The sequence below is a fragment of the Schistocerca americana genome, unplaced genomic scaffold (assembly GCF_021461395.2).
Source record: "Schistocerca americana isolate TAMUIC-IGC-003095 unplaced genomic scaffold, iqSchAmer2.1 HiC_scaffold_51, whole genome shotgun sequence".
NCBI classification, from domain to species: Eukaryota; Metazoa; Arthropoda; class Insecta; order Orthoptera; family Acrididae; genus Schistocerca; species Schistocerca americana.
In genome coordinates this window covers 592783-611177 of record NW_025726247.1, presented here as the reverse complement: position 1 = coordinate 611177, position 18395 = coordinate 592783, and the positions used below count along the sequence as shown (strand labels likewise).

General features: G+C 39.6%; 1 pseudogene; it reads right to left on the bottom strand.

The window, feature by feature from the left end:
* Nucleotides 1-18395, bottom strand: part of LOC124585875 — a 145739-nt pseudogene that overhangs the window by 109210 nt on the left and 18134 nt on the right.

Genomic DNA, 18395 nt, shown 5'->3' with positions numbered 1-18395 from the left:
GCAGGGACCGCGCCACATGCTTGGCTCCCAGAGACGGCCTCCAGCAGCCAGCCTGCAATGATCAGTGGGTGACAAATTTAAAGACGCATGTACGGCAACACCACTCTCGGTGCACTCACACTGACACGTACTAGTAGCACGATACAGCAGTGATGAGCAGTAGTACCCCTCCTGCCTTGCACGCCTTTTATCTGGCCCTACAATTTACTTTCCTAGACCCACACAAATGCCTGATCCTCCTAATTCAATTTGCTCTGCAGACTATTTAAAATTCACAAAGAAAAAGGAGCCACAATTGCACTTTGTGTGCCAGTTACTTTCCAATACATTGGCAACAGCTGATCTTATTTAAGAATACTCAACTTTCGTAGCCATACTTACAGCACATCCTTTGCTTCCTGGCCTAAATCGAAGTGAACTACCAGCCCCCCTGCCCCCCTCCCCCCCCCCCCCCCACACACACTCACACACACACACACGCTCCTCCCCCACCCCTCCCCCCCTCTTCCCCCTCCCAATCAGCTAGTTGTGTGCTGTTATCTCACGTCACACCCTAGTCTATGAGTGCCCAGCTGTCTGTCGCCTGACCCCTCTACTGGCACCCTTAGCTAGCCCACAGATGGCTCCCCACTCTCCCACGAGCCACTAAATGCTTCCCTCCAAACCCCTCCCATCTCTCTCCATCCCTCACATTGCCTCAACCCACCCCATCCTACCCCACTCTAAAGCCCCACCTCACTCCAGAACACTCACCATGGGCCAGTAAAGAGGTGGCAGTTGAGCGACCACAACATAAGGAGACATGCATGCGCATGTGTGTGTGTGTGTGTGTGTGTGTGTGTGTGTGTGTGTGCGCGCGCGCACGCGCATGTTGTCCCTACAGCTAGAAAAAGAAAGTGCATTCTGGAAGCTCGCCAAGCAACGTACCTTTTAGTTTGGAAGGTAGAAGACGAGGTACTGGTGGAAGTAAAGCTGTGAGGATGGGTCGTGAGTCATGCATGGATAGCTCAGAGGGTAGAGCATTTGCCCACGAAAGGCAAAGGTCCCAAGTTTGACTCTTGGTCCGGCACACACTTTTAATCTGCCAGGAAGTTTCATATCAGTGCGCACTCCACTGCACGGTGATAATCTCATTCTACATACCTTTTGTTTGTGTGCCTATCGATGAGACAGTGCTTCTGCCTTTTGGTGAGCCATCTCCTTTATTCCTAAATAATTCGTAATTTTCAACAGAAACTTTCCGTACGTTATTATTGCATCCTACATTACAATATGCAATTTCCACAATATGTGGTCATCTGTGAATATAATGGGGGTAACAACTGTAGGAGACCAAAAACTGACTGCAGTAAGCAAGTTCAAGTTATTGTACGCTGCAGTAGTTACGCAGAGGTGAAGAGGGTCACACAGGATAGGCTAGCATGGGCGACTCCATGAAACCAATCATCAGATGGAAGATCACAACAATAAAAACATTTGATTCAGCATACACCAGACTCCAAACAGCGTACACAACCTGTATGCTCAAAAACACAGAAAATCATATTGGTTCCATCAGCAGGAAACTTCAGCCCATAATTGTTATGGAACACTGCGGCGATTTTGTTCATTAATAAAACCCAAAACTTTGGAGTAGTAAGAGAGTATTGTTGTAACTTCTTATCAACCTCGTTACCAAAATACATATTAAGAAGACTGGTAAATTGTTATTTTAAAGGGGTCACTTCAAAGCGCCACGGAAGTATTTGAGCAATGTATAAAATTAGAGAATCGGTGCACAATATTGAAAGCCTATCTACATTATCTATATCTGCATGACTAGTCTGTATTCACAATTAAATGCTGGCAGAGGTTTCAGAGAACTACCCTCAACCTATTTATCTACCATTACACTCCCCTACAGCATTTGAGGAAAAACAAACACTTCAATATTTCCGTACAAGCTCTCATTTCTCTTATTTTATTATAATGACCATTTCTCCCTATGTAAGAGGGCTCTAACAAAATATTTTCACATTCGGAGGAGAAAGTTGATGATTGAAATTTTAAGAACCTGCTCCAGCAAAATGCTTTCGCTTTGATGACTGCCACCCCAATTCACATGTGATATCTGTGGCATGCACTTTCCTGTTTCCCAATAATACAAAATGAGCTGCCTTTCTTTGAACTTTTAAATGATGTCCTCTGTCAGTCCTATCTGGTAAGGATCTCACACCATGCAGAATACTCCAAAAGAGGACAGACAAGTATAGTTGTAGATAGTCTCTTTAGTAATCCTAATCTTCTAAATGTTTTACTATTAAATCACAGTCTTTTGTTTGCTTTCCCACCGCATTATCTATGTGAGCATTCCAATTTAAGTTATTTGTAAATGTAATTCCTAAGTATTCAGTAGATTTCACAGCCTTTAGATCTGCGTGAATTATCATGTAACCAAAATTTAGTGGATGACATAACAATTTTTATTATTTAAGGTCAGTTACCACTTTTTGCATCATATGGATAGGTAGCCTAAATCATTTTGAAGTTCATTTTGATCATCTGATCACTTTACAAGACAGTAAATGATTTGCAAGACTGTAAATGATAGCATCATCTAATAGGACTGCTCAGATTCTCTCCTAAATTGTTAATGTAGATCGGCAACAGCAGGTGGTCTATAACACTTCCTTGAGGAATGTCAGATACCACTTCTGTTTTACTTGACGATTTTCCATCAATTACTATGAACTGTGACCTTTCTGACAGGAAACCACACATCCAGTTGCACAACTGAGACAATACACCATAGGCACACAATATGATTAGAAAATGCTTGTGAGGAACTGTTTTAAAAAGTCTTCTGGAAATCTACAAATATGGAATCAAATTGAGAGCCCCAGTCGACAGCACTTATTACTTTGTGTGACTAAAGAGCTAGCTGTGTTTTAAAAGGTCAATATTCCTGAATCTATCTTGGCTATTTATCAATGAATCATTATCTTTGAGATAATTCATAATATTCAAACACAATATATGTTCAAAAATCCTAATACAAATCAACATTAGTGATATGAGTCTGTTATTTAGTAGATTACTCCTCTTTTCTTTCTTGAGCATTGGTGTGACCTGAGCAACTTTTCAGTCTCTAGGTATGGATCTTTATCAAATGAGCAGCTATATATGATTTCTAATGGAGCTATTGTATCAACATTCTCTGAAAGAAACATAAATGCTTTATGACACTGAGGAGAGCTACTACTAAGTTACTCACAGTTGCAGTTGTTCTTGATTTGAATACTGCAATAATAACTTTGTTGTCTTTGGTGAAGAAATTTCAGAAATCCGTGTTTAGTAACCCTGCTTTAGTAGCACTGTCATCAGTAACATTACCACAGCTATTGCGCAGTGAAGGTATTGGTTGTGTCTTGCCATTGGTGTACTACACATGTAACCAGAACCTCTTTGGATTTTCTTCCAGATTTCAAAACGAAGTTTCACTATGGGAACTATTAAACACATCTTGCACTGAAACCCACCCTAAGTTTCGAGCTTCAGTAAAACATCACTAATCTTGGAGATTTTGCATTCTTTTAAATTTTGACATGCTTTTTTTCATTGCTTCTGCAGCTGAGTTTTGACATATTTTGTGCACCACCCTTTTAATTTATTTGGTATCCTTTCAATTTATTTGGTATATATCTCTTAATTGATGTCGATACTATTTCTCTGAATTTAAACCATCTCTGGTCTACACTTACATAGTCAGACTTGAAGGAGTAGAGACTTAGTAGAGGCCGTCTCCTTGGAAGGCATCAAGTTAATTTTTATCTGCTTTCTCATTAAATGCCCTATTGTGTAGGGCTGAAAATTAATAGAGATAAGGCAAACAGAATGTGCAAAGTAAGTGGAAATTACTCGTCTCTTCCCCGATTACAGTGCAATAGAAGATACTACAAGATGTTGACAGATTGCCATAGCTCGGTAGCTTTATATGTAATAATGAGGTCACATATGCAGAAATCACCAGCAGAACTGGAAAATCAGTCCATATGGCAATTAGGTCTGTAATATGTCAACAAAGCTTTGACTGTACTCCTTTATTGTTTATATTTGTGAGACTTGGAAAATGTCAGTAAAATCAGCACACAGTCTCCATATTTTTCACCAACAATGCTAGAGATGAATTCTGAAGATGTTAACCCAACCAAGTTACAAACAATGAAGTGCTGAGAATACGAGGTCTACACAGCCTGCACAAAATTATTGTTGAAAGAAGACTGAAGATTGCAGGTTATGTTCTACGCATGTAAGGTGGAAGAATCCCAAAATCAACACTGTTGTGGAAATCAATGGACAGATACAGGTGTACAGGAAGACCTTTTAACACCTGGAACTTTTGCAATGAATCTTCAATGCATGGACACAAACTTGTAGGAAGGTGAGAACTTGGCAGCTGATCGAGTGAACTAGTGGAAACCAGTTCCTTGTATGGTACACAGCAAATCTGAGTAAGTTAGTAAGTTAGTAAGTTAGTAAGTAAGTAAAGTAAGTACAACTGGGGATTTTGCAAAACTGTTGGATGATCGATATTATTGTCCAGATTTGCCACTGTTGGACTTCTACCTTTTCCTTGATGTGTATTCTTCAAATTGTGAGTTTTATGAGAAAGCTGATAGGTACTTACCAATCAATCTTCCCTCACACGAACTGACATTGTCTCTTTATAAATTCTACTGTGCTAACAATTATCTACTGAGAATCCTCGACTAGGTCTCCGCAGCTCAAATGAGCCAGTTTCTTTTAAATTTCTGTCTTTGGCTATAATTGTCTTCCAAGTATGGTGACACAACATCCTGTCATGAAACTTTTGCCTTTACACTTGTTTACTTTTCTGGACACTGCCTTTTTCTGCACTGTGCACCAAATACACTATGTGAGTAACGCCCAATCTCCAACAACCAATCGTGAACTGTAAACAGTTGTACACTCTACCAGGGCACATAACAAACAATTAACATTTGTGTTTTAGTGTTCTAAGCTGTGAGGTCATCAGCGGACAAATAATTTAGTACCTATTCCTGGACAGCCGGAGTGGCCGTGCGGTTCTAGGCGCTACAGTCTGGAACCGAGTGACCTCTACGTTCGCAGGTTCGAATCCTGCCTCGGGCATGGATGTGTGTGATGTCCTTAGGTTAGTTAGGTTTAATTAGTTCTAAGTTATAGGCGACTGATGACCTCAGAAGTTAAGTTGCATAGTGCTCAGAGCCATTTGAACCTATTCCTGACGTGCAGTTGTTTGGAACAATGACTGACATGATCCAAAATATTACTTTCTTTTATTATAGCTTCACTTTTATTTTGTATAATGATTACTAATTTCAGTATCAAACTCCATCATCAAGCCACTATATGATCAGAAAGCATAGTGTATCGTTAAAATATTGTTTAATAAACAGATTACCATTATATCATCATTCCTTAAAGTAATGTCCAAAGTGGAAGGACAGATGATTAATTTTGAGTATATACTAAAGTCAGAGTACTGAACCGGATATGAAAGAAGGAAAACCAGAAGGGCAGTGAGAGACGGGTGCCTTCTATCACCTTACTTCCTTAATACGTTCATCAAGGAAGTAATAACAACAACAAGGAAAACATGACAAGAATCAAAAGGTAATTTCTGGAATACTCCAAGGAAATGTGATAGGACCATTACATTTACAGTGTATATAAATGATCCAGTAGAAAGTGTCAGAGGCTCCTGAATATTGTTCACAGGTACTACACTTGTCCATCAGAAAGTAGCAACAACAGAAGGCAGTATCAATTTGCACAATGACCTGCAGAGGATTGGTGAATGATGCAGGCTCTGGCAGTTGACCCTGCACATAAATAAATGTAACAAATCACACACACACACACACACACACACACACACACACACACACACACACACACAAAGGAAAAGAAATCCAATACTGTACAACTTCACTATTAATGACAAATTACTGGAAACAGAATCTACCGTAAAATATCAAGAAGTAACTATCCAGAGCAACCTTAAAGTGGAATGACCACATAAAACAGCAATAGAAAAGCAGATGCCAGACTAACATCCACAGGAAGAATCTTAAGTGAATGTAAATTACCCCTATGTCCTTACCCAGTACGACTGACAGAAGAGAGAAAGAAGATCCAATGAAGTGCGGAGTGTTTTGTCACAGGATCATTTAGTCACTGTGAGATCATTACAGAGATGCTCAGCAACTTCAGTGGTAGATGCCATAAGAGAGCAGTTGTGCATCACGGAAAGATTTACTACCCAAATTTCGAGAGAGTAGTTTCCGAGAAGAGTCTGACAACATAATAGTTTCTCTCACATACAATTATCGAAATGATCACGAGAAGAAAATTTGAGAAGTTAGAGATAATACAGAAGCATACTGACAGTCATTCTTCCCAAGCACTGTTCACAAGTGGAACAAGGCAGAGGGGATCAGTTGGTGGCATGAGACGTACCCCCTGCCACACACAGTTAAGTGGTTTTTGGAGCATGATGTCGATATGGAAACTTAATTGCATGCATATACACTGCAGATTGACGACATCGCAATAGTAAATCAGAGTAGGAACTAAATAAAATGTTTCAGGCCTTAAATCAAGAAATGGTAAAACTAAAGCTAAAATTGAATACAAAGAAGACAAAAGTTATTGCTACGGACAAGAAAGGAGGTGGAGGTAGGACTGACACAAGAACAGGCAATGAGCAACTCAAGAAAGCAACTGAAATTCAATATCTCAGTAGCATTTTGCAAGAAAACAATCAATATTTCAAGGCATTGAAGAAAAGAATAGCACAGGTGAAGAGTTCCTTCCAAAATAAGAAGAAGCTGCAACTGAATAAACATATCAGCTTCCACATTAAGAAAATATTTGTAAAGACCTTTGTGTGGAGTGTTCTGACACACAGATGCAAAATCTGTACATTAGAAAAGCCAAAGGAAGCTCGCCTCAAACCTGCTGAAATGTGGTTCTGGAGGAGAAGTACAAGAACTAGCTGCATTGACAGAAAAATTAAAGGAAATAGGAGAGAAGAAAGAACCACTGAACATTATAGGCCAGGGCAAAGCAAAATACACTGGACACTTAACTGGAGATGATAATCTTTTAAAAAACATTTCTGAAGGCAAGATCGTAGGTAAGAAAACAAGGGGATGACTGAGAACATCCTGCTTAAACAATGTGATCAATGAATGGGATTTTCTTCACACATGGAGATGAAGACAACTGCTGAAGAGAGGAAGCTGTGGCTGCAGAGACAAGGTTTAACCTTTCGGAAGAGTAAGGACAAACTAATACAAAATATGAGTCTGCATGGTAGCTACATATGGAATAAATGACAACTTCTTGTGTGCAGTCATCAAGTCACTTACCTCAGTAGGTGTCTTATCTACTAAAAGTAAAGGTCACTGTTGTGCTTTCAATAGATGTGAACTGCACCCTGAAAATGGTATGTCTAGTTTGCAGTTGTACAGAAGCTTTTTATTTTGCAAAATGGTTCAAATGGCTCTAAGCACTATGGGACTTAACATCTGAGGTCATCAGTCCCCCAGACTTAGAACTACTTAAACCTAACTAACCTAAGGACATCCCTGCCTGAGGCAGGATTCGAACCCGCAACCGTAGCAGCAGCACGGTTCCGGACTGAAGTGCCTAGAACTGCTCGGCCACAGTGGTCAGCTTTTATTTTGCAAAGAAATTTTTGATAATAAGATGAACTGATGCTGGTACTCGCTACTGAAACCAGTAGTACTTTGACACAACAAAAGTGTGACTACAGAATTAAGAATAATTTTTCCAAACAATCGAGTATTTTTTTCAAAACAACACCACAATAGAGGACACTTATTTTAAACTAAAGACACAAAAGAAAAAAAGAGAAACTGTAAAGATCTTGAGTCTCATAAGACTCTCTTTGGAGGAAAATATAAGATACTTAATTGGTAAACTTGCAAGGCATACTTTTTTATGTTGTATAAACTACTAAACTGTTAGCATCGTCAGCTAAAATTTACTTCTTCTGTCTTAATATACCTTCCTTCACTTACAGCTGCAGTGTGCAGACAGAGGTGAGGGTGGGAGCGGGGATGGGGGCGAGGGTGAGGGCATACTGCTTTAAAATGGTGATTCTTGTATTGATATTCTTAACAACAGATTTATATCTTTTGCTTATGAAAGTCTGCATGCGATGACAGATGCACTAGTAATACCTTCACAGGGTCGTATTCAAGTTGCAAGGCTAGATCTATGCCAGCCATGACACGCTCCCAGCCTTTCCTCCTCGTGATCTGGTTGTAGCGTTGGGACTGCAGGGTGTCTAAGCTGATGTTCAGACCGTCAAGCCCTGCCCTCTGCAAGGCAACCAGCTGTCTTGCCAATATGAGGCCATCGGCTGTCATTAAGACACTTTCGAGATCTTTTATTTCCTTCAAGGCACCTGTGAAACAGCAAATTATTCTAAAGAAACTGAAACAAATAATTTGTAACATTGCTGCTGCATATGAAACAAAACTCCAGTCGATAAATTGAAAATACAAATTCCTTAAAAGTTAACTGTACGTTTGCCCTAATACAAAGAGATAAGAAGGGTTAATAAACTGAATTGGAGAATGCAAGTTAAGATAGCAATGAAAAAATAATTAGAGGCATAAGATCACCTACTGCAACAGGGAAATGGGAATCAATATGAACCATTACCCAGCTACTGTCAACTGATTCCATGTCTCCATGCACACTGTATAAACAACTGTGGGTTTGGGTTTGTCCGACAAAGTACATTGTTGTACCACACACTATGGTTTTTCCCCATTCAATGCTCATGTGGAGTGTGGGAAGAATGATTCTTTAAATGGTTCTGTGCATGCTGTATTTAATCTTGCCTTCATGGTCCCTATGGGAGTGATACATATGTGGTTATTGTATAATCCCTAAATACCTCGCTTAATACAGGTTCCTGAAATTTCATAAGTTGGGTTTTGTCATATATTTGGCATCTATCTTCACTTGTCTGGCATTTCCAATTTTTAGTAGCTTCTTGATGCTCTCCCATGCATCAAATAAATCTATGATCAATCATGCTACACTATTTTGTATACATTCAATGTCTGCCATTAGCCTTATTTGTTATGGGTCATACTTAAGCAATATTCTAGAATGGGCCACACAAGTATTTTGTAAGCAATGTCCTCTATAGACTGATTGCATTTTCCAGTATCTTACCAACGAATTGAAGTCTGCATTCTGCTTTGCCTACAAGTGAGTCTATGTCACCATTTCATTTCATCCAGATTTTTGAATGAGTTGACCAATTAAAACTGTGATTATTTGATAATGTAGTCATACAATACTGTCTTTTATTTGTTTTGTGATGTGCTCCAATTTACATTTCTGAAAACTTAAACTCAGTTGCCTATCTTTGGACCAATTTGAAATGTTATGATCTGACTCAAATTTGTGCAGATTTTTTTCAGGCAATAATTCATTATAGACAACTCCATCATCCAGGAAAAGTATGAGGTTCCTTATAATATCATCTTCCAGAACATTAAGGTACAACATTAATGTAATGGTATAAATTACTATAACTGTATAAATAAGTTTATAAGTGTGTAAAATACATTGAACTATTTGTTACAACAAAACATTGTACTGGTATACTCAGCAAGATGTTAAATCAGCAGATAGCTACATTTTATGTTCAACATTTTGTGTACAGCATATATGCTGGAAAGGATTTATACCCAAATTAAATAAATCTGAAGAAATGGTAGTGTGTCTCTGGAAAAAACAATCCATAAAAACTCATACAGTCCAATTTGCAATTATGTCACTGTTACTGAAATATAATACAAAGTAACTGAATTCGATGAACATTCTCAGAGTGAAATATGCCTCAGAGTGAAATGCACAGTAATGTAAACATTATTTTTCAAGGCTATGTTTGTGAAAATGGATGACAGCAAACCACACATTTTGTTCTCAATCTGCGGAAGCATTATGCACTGTAAAACACTGTACTGCTGTTCTACATAAAAGCTGTCTCATTGCCAACATCTTTCCCCTGCTGGCTGTTCTACACTTCTCATCATTGATTCAACACGTTGTAAGATATTTTATGCTGTATGACACCACAGTCCAATCTGGTAAGGATAGCATAAAAATAATATATGAATTTCAGTATTGAAACTGGAACAGCAGAACAGCTCTCATCACACTGGATATCAAATCGAGGTTGGATTACAGCCATGGGTACATCATTTCATGCTACTCAACTGTATGTCATATGTCAAAGTTCTTCAACTGTAGTGGCTGGCGACTGGTGGCTGGCGACTGGTGGCATACCCATCTCCTGGCATCCTGTGAACAGACGTTCTCCACAGGTGACAGATTTGAAGAAAATGCTGGATACGGCAACAGTGGAACACTCTCTGTATCGAGGTAGCTCAGTACAGCTCAGGTGATGTGTAGTCTTGCATTATCCTGTTAAAAGATAACATCACGGAGCCCTTGAAAATAGGGCACAGCGATAGGCCTTAACAAAACACAAATGCAATGGCTGCTGTCCAAATTACTGGCTATGTGAACCAGAGGTTGTGACATGTATCCAGTTGCACCCCATACCATCACATCACATGCTGGACCTGCATGTGAATGACAGGTACAATCTGGCCAGGTCTGTTGGCATCAGAGCCTCCACACACAAGTACATCAATTGTGATGATGTTGCAGAACCGAGACTCATCTGATACGATGACACAGTGCCATTCCTGTGACTGGCATTGTTGTCTGTTGCACCGCTGTCAGTTCAACTCTCTCTAGAGCTGCATTAAGGGCTTGACAGTCTGTGCTGCTCCAGATGCCATCACATTGCCTGTGTGGATACTTGTCTCACTGTATACAAGCCCACTTCCTGACTAAATGTACACAACTCCACTTCAGGATCATGTACGCATGAGCGAACACTTGTCTGCCCTCTCAGGTGCTAGTTGGGTGGCACTACTGAGGCCCTGCAAGGCATTTAGCATGGCCCTCCTGAACCTACCGATTCTATGTTCGCACAAAATGAGATTCTGAGCAATGCAAGCAGCAATATAGTGAAACAATAAACCAGAGTCTCAGCAGACCATGAGCCTGCCACTGCCAAATCTGGAATGCTGATAAACATTTCTCCTTCTTCCATTATGCTTAACACGGTCTTAGTGTAAACAACCAACACTGAAATAGAATTTCTGAATGAGAAACCTGCTCCATATGCTTTTCTTGCATACAGAATATGCATGGGAGTGCTGAAAAGTAATGCCTCTGAATTTTTTATTCTGTTCTCAATATCGGTCGAGGTATGACACGTCACGCATATTACTTGGTCAACTTTCCCACTTCACTGACTCGTGGCACACCCCCCTCCCGCAAACAGATGTAGTCGCAATAGGCAGCCCACTCTGACCAGAGATTGTGAATATGTTTACGGTGCACTTCGAGGAAGAGGCCCTGATGTCATCCAAATGGAAATCCATCTTCTTCTTCTTCTTCTTCTTCTTCTGTTATTTGGATAACACACTTGTCATCTGGCCTCATGGAAGAGACAAACTTCTTGACTTCTTTGTACATCTGAACTCCACACGCCACAAAATCAAATTCACTATGGAGACCGAAGAAGAAGCAAGACTACCATTCCTGCACATCATAGTCAGGAGAATAACGGACAGCACCCTGTGCCACAGCGTGTATCTGACTCTACAAAACACATAAACTCAGTTCTCCCTATGGCACTGTGAATAATTTCAATAACAAAAAGTATGATGAATGTTGCAGCGTACATTTAATTTCCACTTTGGCTTTGCATTCAAGATCAGTCTTACCTGAGAGTGCAACATTACATCTTTGGTTAATTTAATTATATGTTCATTAGATTTTGGTTATAAGGCACGTTTTGCTGCCTAATGTTTCATCTCCAAATGCTGGAAACAATCCATGGAGGAAGAGGAGTATGTAAGACATTGGTGGACCAGGTTGGAAGAATCTGTGAATTTCAATAATCTGTAGAAGAGCTCAATCATTTGAAAATAACTTTCAGACCTTGTGGCTATTCTAACAGATATACATAAGGCACTACATTCTAAAATATTTGCATCTTTCACTGAAAAACAATCAACTAGAGGAAAAGTTCTCTTGCCATTTGTAAAAACAGTCGCAGATCGCGACCTCCGAGTGCTATGAAGAGAAGGTATTGACGCAGTGCTTAAACCAAACTGAAGACCACAACAGCAGCCATACTCAAGTAAATTGCTATGCAGTAGTTTCAGTGAATTTGACAATGATGTGGCTGCTTTCATGGTGGCCCAGTCATATTGTGGGGTAGGGAATGCCAGTGACAGGGCTGGAATTGTAGGTGACAGATGGATTTTTGGCAAAGCCTTGTATCAATACCTCCTTAATTATTGAGCTGAAAAACTGTAAAAAACATCCATACAGTAAAATCACACAAAAAAATTTCCTATTTCTGCAGGTATTGTGCCTTCTGTTTCTTTTTCATTACAAAAACATATTGATTCAAGTTTATAAAGTCACAACTATGTCACTGTGATTTGTGTAACACACATTCTGGAACATGTTCCAGGAATGTCATGAAACAGACAGCTTTAAATACTTACTCTAGCTCATCTTTCAAGACTTGCATGCCAACAACAACACCATCTATCCAATCTGTTTTTATTTCTCTTTCATGTAAAGATTTCTCCACAAAGGATATCATGTGCCATGTAGGCAGTGCAAGAGGAAATTCCACACTCACATTTGGGCAATCAAGTGGATACTGTGTCTTGTCAGAACCAAGTACAATCAACCCAATTTCATCTTTACCACTGGTAAATATCTGGAAACATATTAAATGGTAAAAATAAGTTTTGTTTATAACAAGTTGTATACCAATAAAAACATCACACACAGATACTCTTTATAAAATTATTTAATTGGATAGATAAAAAACCTACTCACCAAGCAGTGGCAGAACACACACATGAAAGACTGTTGTGATAGGCAAGCGTTTGGAGCCAATGACTCCTTCTTCAGGCTGAAGGGTTGCAGGGGAAGCAAGAAGGGTGAAGGAAAAGGACTGGAGAGGTCTAAGAAAAGGGGTAGATTTTGGGAAAGTTACACAGAACCGTGGGTCATGGGTGACTTACCGTACAGGATGAGAAGGAAAGACTAATTGTTGGGGACTGCATCGGGCAAGAATCGGAAACCTGAGAGCTTAAAGGTGGAAGACAGGGTAATATGCAAGACAGAGATTACTACTAAAACTGTACATGAGTTAATAAGAGTGAGAAGCTAAGCGTATTGTATACAAAAGCTGTGGGAGGGGGCAGTGAAAATAGACGGGAAAGACAATGAAAGATGTAGAAAGCTAAAACAGAGTGAAGCAAAGAGTAATTACAGTGAAGAAAAGCTGAGACAGGAGAAATTAACGTAAATTAAGGCGAGGTGGGTGGTGAGAACCAAGGACACGTTGTAGTGCTAGTTTCCACCTGCGGAGTTCTGAGAAACTGGTGTCTGGCGGAAGAATCCAGGTGGCATGTGTGGTGAAACAAGTGTTGAGGTCACGTATGCCATGTTGTAGAGCATGCTCTGCAACAGGATATTGTGAGTTTCCAGTATATACACTATGCCTATGCCCATTTATCCTAACTGATAATTTGGTGGTAGTCATGCAGATGTAGAAAGCTGAACAGTGTTTACATAATAGCTGGTATATGACATGTGTCATTTCTATTTTTCACCTGATCTGCAGTTCTGGGTGACTTTCCCAAAATCTACACCTTTTCCTGGAACTCTCCAGGCTTTTTCCTTTACCCTTCTTCCTTCCCTTTCAATGCTTCTCTCTGGAGGAGCCACTGGCTCCGAAAGCTTGCCAATCACAACAGTCTTTTATGTGTATGTTCTGCTGCCGCTTGGTGAGTAGATTTTTTATCTATTCAATTAAATAATTTTTTCAATAATTTATTGTTTTTGTTGTTATAGTTACTCTTTATAACCTACTTAAAATACATCACGTACCCTCCTCTCCACAATTCTTCGAACACATAGTTTTGCCTTTTGTAAAAAAATCACTGCATTTCTGTATAACATACTTGGAGTCAAAGTGTCCAACATCTATTACAATCATAAATAGAAGAAAGAAAGTCATTGTATTTATTGGCAGTATTACGCAATCAAATATTTTGAAAGAGTTCCAGTGGTATAAATTTACAAAATCTTACAAATAAATATATACGTTTATTCTTTAAATCAATTCTTAGCAATAACATAGTAGTATAAATTGCAGAATCAATATAGCCACTTTTAATGTAATGACTGCAATACAAATACAAAATAACAGCGGTAAGTTATAACAAATGAGAAAGAGAGAGAGAGAGAGAGAGAGAGAGAGAGAGAGAGAGAGAGAGAGAGGCATTTAGACAATGTTTCATTACAGTGTGAAACTTATTAGAATTAAAATGAAGCTATAGTGAATTATTACATTCCAAAAATAATAATTATTGTGCTCTTTCACCCCAAAATAATACATTCATTAGGTAATATATACTTTTAATTTCAGAAATTTTTACAACAGCTCTGGACTTCACTGCCTCGATGAATTTATTACATGTGTCAATGAATGAGGGTTGATAACACTGCTTTAGTCATTCAATTGTTCCTCATGTGATATTCGCAATGTTCTTAATAACTTTTTATGTAAAGTTCTATCATCAAAAAGATAATCTACGTAAGTTTTAAAAGTCGCGAATCTTTAAACAACAACTTGAAAATGGGTATATCAGTATTTTGTATACATTCTAGCATTGCTAGATTTACTTTTAAATTTTAAAGTATATGAGCAGATTGAGCAACTTTCCATCCAGAAAATTTACTGTTGGCAAGACCTCACTACAAAGAAAAATGGTCTTTCCGGAGTCAAATGCTAAAAAATTCATAAATACCAGCATTGTAAGTGATACAAACAGGTATTAAGCAACGGGCATAAATATCGTTCTGCTTGACGAGAAAAAAAGTAGGTAGATGAAAGTGTAAATTGGGTGCAAGGATTGAACATAAACTCTCACAAATTGCAAAGGATTTTTTTTTTTTTTTATATAAAAAAAAAAAGAGGGTCACTGCTCAAGAATTGAAAACTGCCCCCCCCCCCCCCCTTTCTTTTATAGGCTTGCTTTCACTTTTCAGATGAGACCATGTCCCCCATATGTGAAGAAAATAGCCAATATGTAAAGAGAATTACAGTTAAAGAGTTTTCTAGAATGAGAATTTCACTCTGTGTTGCCATTTTCGGAGGTAGATCTCGTATCTGGAAAGAGGAGATGACAGTTAGGGTACTATGGGCGAGCCTCTGCCATCAATTTTTGATGGTGCAGAACCCACAATAGTGCAACTGCTGCCTAGTCCAAAGGCACATGTTACCAGTCTTACCCCACAATAGTGTATCGAATCCAGACTTAATGTCGAAGCTGATAAAAAGTCATATGAGAGGTTCCTGTAATCTAGGTGTGACTGCACCAATGCTGCATACAGCCATATCAAAGTAGAGTGGACCACACCGCGGTCGGTGTTGCTGAGGCATAGAAGAGCATTCAGGTGCGAACTACATGTCTGCTTTAGTTGACAAAGACGGGGAAGCCATGTCAACTAGGCATAAAAGACCGGTCCTAAAAAACACAATGGCAGAAATGCATAACGTAGGTCATGGCAGCCAAAAAATGGATGCTATGAGTGAAAGCCCAGGATTGTGCTTGATGTATTGCTCCCTGCATTCTGCCTCCAGCAATGGCCGTCACGGACGAACAAAAAAGATGGGGACACCATATGTCATGCAGCTGCCGCCAGATCATTGATAGCCACAAAAAGGAGAGCGGCACTCAAAACAGAACCTTGTGCAAGCCCCTTCTCCTGCAGGGGGGGATGCTACAGGAGGCACCAACCTGTACCCAAAAAGTGTGACATGGAAGAAAGTTCTGGATAAAAATCAGGAGTGGGCCATGGAGGCCCCACTCCTTTAAGGTGGCAAGGACGTTATGGCACCATGTGGTATCATAAGATATATACGCAGATCAATGAAAACTGCAACAAGGAACTGATGCTGAGCAAAAGCTGTTCAGATAGCACACTTCAAGTGGACTAAATTATCTTCAGTAGAGCGCCCTTGGTGAAAAGCACACTGGATCGAAGCCAAAAGATCCGGGGATTCAAGGACACAATACAGCCTTCGACTAACCATATGTTCAAGTAACTTGCAGGACACTGAGTAAACAATCTGGACGACAGCTGTCCGGTTGAAGAGGCAATTTATCTGATTTCAAAATTGGAATAACAGCATTTTCTCGCTACTGGGAAGAAAATTCTGCATTGCACCAGGGATGGTTAAAGAAAGGCCAGGTACACTGACGGAAAAATTTGCAACACCAAAAAATAATTAATGTAGAGTAATGAAATACCAGAAATATATTTGTTGAGACAACATATGTAAAGTGATTAACGTTGCAGGATCAGAGATCAATGTGAGTGTGAGATAAGCCACTGCAAATGTAAATGTAAATGCTGGTACGCTGTTGTACATGTGTCATGTGTCAGTTTGTGGAATGGAGTTCCATGCCTGTTGCTCTTGATTGGCCAATATAAGGACAGTTAATGATGTTTGTGAATGGGTTGAAGCTGTCATCAGATGATGTCCAATATGTGCTCGATTGAAGGTAGAGCTGGTTATCGAGCAAGCCAAGGCAATATGTTGACACAGTATAGCATGTTGGCTTACAACAATAGTATGTGAGCAAGTGTTATCCTGTAGGAAAACACCTCCTGGAATGCTGTTTGTCAATGGCAGCACAACAGGTCAAATAACCAGACGGACATACAAATTTGCAGTCAGCGTTCGTGGGATTCATACAGACAGTTTTGTCAGTGGAAAAGTGAAAGCCATTGTCGATGCTCCAGGAGTAAAGACAATCAAGACATTGCTGAAGATGCCACTAAGTGAGACAGGTTCATAGAGAACTGCAATAGAAGGCAAAATCGTCAAAAAAAAGGGAGCCGGAGATGCCCAGTGGGAGACAGGCCATTATAGGGTTAATGGCGATAGCAAAGAGAATGACACTCAGGATGGAACCCTGAGACACACCATTTTCCTGGATAAAGGTGTCCAACAAGGCAGACCCTTCATGCACCTCGAAAACTCGGTCTTTTAAAAATGTCTGAAGGAAACAGGGTAGGTGGCCACGGAAGCCCCACATGTGAAGAGTATGGAGGGTACTAGCTCTCTAGCAGGTGTCATAGGCCTTCTCCAAATCGAAAAACACGGCGACAGTCTGGGATTTCTGCAGAAAACCATTAATGACATGGGTGGGCAAAATAATGAGACGGTCAACTGCAGAATGCCGTGTTGAAAGCCACACTGTGCATTCATCAAAAATTGTGAGACTCGAGCCACCATATCATCCGGGCATGAATCATATTTCCCATCACCTTGCAAACACACTGGTAAGAGAGATGGAGTGGTAGCTAGAAGGAAGAGAGTGTGTGTGTGTGTGTGTGTGTGTGTTTGTGTTTGTGTGTGTGTCAGAGAGAGAGAGAGAGAGAGAGAGAGAGAGAGAGAGCTAAATTCGGCAAGAGCTGGATTTCCATCAATAAACAGAGTTGAAGTCTGCTGTTGTGGTCTTCATCCAACTACCGATTTGGTGCATCTCACCAGCCTATTCCAGCCTTTGTAAGCCTCTTCATCTCTGCATAGTATTTCAACCTAAATCCACTTAGAATGGTGAACCACCATTCAGAGAATAACTTTTTAACAACACAGTTTGACTTCTGTAAAGGCTTCTATACTGAGAATCCAACATAATATCTCACAAATTCAATTCCAGTAGAATTAAATAGTGGAAATTATCCCCTCTGTCATCTTGCCAAAGCCTTTGACTGTTTAGATTAAATAATTTTGTGAGGAGAAGCTAAAATAGTATGGCATTAAAAGTCTTCCCCTTGCATGGATTGAGTTGTACTTTAACTACAGAAAATGGAAGGTCACATTAACAAATGATAAGACAGGAATAAGATTAAACTCAAAAAGGGAGAACATAAAATATGGTGTGGCACACAGTGTTTGCTGCCAAGTCCACAAAAATGATTTACTTGGGGCACTGGAGGGCTTTGGAAAAACTCTAATGTTTTGCACTGTCACAAACTTATTGATGCAAGATCTAAACTCATCCATACCAGAAACATCCAGGAGAATAACAGAACTGGCTTGTACTGATCCACAGGTACCAGCTTAATGCCTAAAAACTTGTATTGTGCAGTTCTAAAGAAATAAAAGCGAC